The sequence below is a fragment of the Fukomys damarensis genome, unplaced genomic scaffold, assembly GCF_012274545.1.
Source record: "Fukomys damarensis isolate Sample0158 unplaced genomic scaffold, DMR_v1.0_HiC HiC_scaffold_11341, whole genome shotgun sequence".
NCBI lineage: Eukaryota > Metazoa > Chordata > Mammalia > Rodentia > Bathyergidae > Fukomys > Fukomys damarensis.
In genome coordinates, this window is record NW_022912253.1 from 1 (window position 1) to 2,000 (window position 2,000).

Genomic DNA, 2,000 nt, shown 5'->3' on the forward strand with positions numbered 1-2,000 from the left:
TCTTCTGGTTGATAAGATACAACCACTCCCAAGATAAAATCAGTTTATTAAAAAGTGGATCTAGCTACATTATCATGTTACAGGTAAACATTACCATCTATCCAAGTGGGTATGAGGAACCCTTTTGTAGAGATAGGCAAACACTCTGCTTTGAGTGATAGTTCATTCTTCCTGTTTTGCTACTCTCCAGACATTCTTTTGCAAAGAAGCAATAGTCTGTTGCTGCTCCGTTTGTTTTTTCTTGTAATGCTGGCATTTTGTCTGTAAAGTTCTATTCTCCTTCTGAAGATCTTTCATTTTCTTTTTTGCTGGCACACCCTATTTAGAGATTCATCTTCCAACTCACCAATTTTGCATTTCACACTCTCCATAATTTGTTCCAAGTCATTAGCTGGTTGTTCCCAAGGCGCTTCTCAGCTTTCTTCTAATCGAAGCCCATTTTAAAGATGCTGCTTTGTTTCTAGGAGCCCCTGTATCAGTTTTGCTGATGTTCTGTTTCTTTCACCAACATTTTCAAAGTCTGCTTCATCCTTTGTGGTGACCAGTTAGTGGAAATGATAAGATCTTGAAGATCTGTTCTTTCAAAGATTTTAAGCCCTGCCTCACAACAGCACATTGGTGATTTCCTACTCAGCTCCCTCGGGCTGCTTTTCAGTCTTGAGTCTGTCTGATAACTGACAGGATTCCTGGGCTTTAGGGGCTGCTGGAGGCATTGTTTCTCTTGTAGAATCAAAAGAGGCAGAGGTTGGCAATACAATAATTTGAGTTTCTTCAGTCAGTGTACAATCCTGTTGCACTTTCCACCTGTCATTCGAGTTATCTCAAAGAAAACGATCACCCAATGAGTCTCATGTTTGAAACTGGACCTCCATCTTCCTAGCCACCATCTCCCCTAGTATTATACTTTATCCTGTATATGTGTGATGATATGTGCCATGTACAAAACCCATAAAAAGCAGAGAAATTTGGGAATGAAGCATCTATATTCCTGTTCAATGTAACCGAGTTATTCAAGTACCTTTATTCTTCCATCTCAACTTTGGAATGTCTTTATAAAGTTCAACAAAAATCCAGTGGCGATCTGATAGCGACTGTGCTTAATTTACAGGGTAATTTGAAAAGAAGTGAGGCTTTTACATAAAGTCATTCCACCATGCCTAGAATGCCATTCATTCATTATTTATCAAGACCATTTTCTGTGTCCTAGATCAGAGTTTTGCTTTGTTTATTGAGACAGGGTCTCACTATATAGTGCATGTTGGTTTTGAACTCACTGACCTCAAACTCTTGAGGATCCTCCTGCCTTAGCCTCCTGAATGCTGGGATTACAGGTGTCTGCCACTATGCTGGACTTTGGATCAGAGTTTAAAATTTTCTTCACCTAAGGTATTTGTGTAGTTTTCATTGTTAGTACCTGTGTATATTATGGTTTTATTGCTATCATATTTAAAAATTAAATTTTATGACTTGCTTTTAAAATATGTTTTAAAATGTTTTCAGAAGAGAGGATTGTAGTCTGTTTTAAAAACTCAGTCTCATATAACAACTAAAAACTATCTGTTAATTTTATGCCTTCTCCTTTTAGCATTATTTTTGACACTCAAAGAATGTCCTGCAAGATGAATAAGCATTTGCTCTGATGGGCATGGACATGTGAGAATTAGAATCCTTACCGAAATTTGAAGAATTATCATTTTTCATTCCTCATCAGTGTTTTTGCTTTATAATATCTGTATTCCTTTTGCTTAATTGAATTAGTAATAATTTATGAATATAAATTAATCAGTATATAAGATTTAAAAGCAAAAAAAATGTATAATGTTCAAAGCCACTTTTCAGCTGAGTGTAATGCTGGAGCCCCCAGACCTGAATACTCCCTCTCATTGCCTTTGACCTTGACTTTCAGCTGAACCAGTATATTCACTCCATGTCAACACTTGCACATTATCTTAACTTAGAGTAAATGCCAGCAACCTTTTAATTTGACCATTTTTATTGCT

At 36.6% G+C, this 2,000-nt stretch overlaps 1 pseudogene; it reads right to left on the reverse strand.

Annotated features, from left to right (window-relative positions):
• Window positions 1-90: 90 nt before the first annotated feature.
• LOC109118083 lies at window positions 91-713 on the reverse strand (annotated as a pseudogene).
• Between the last annotated feature and the right edge of the window lie 1,287 nt (window positions 714-2,000).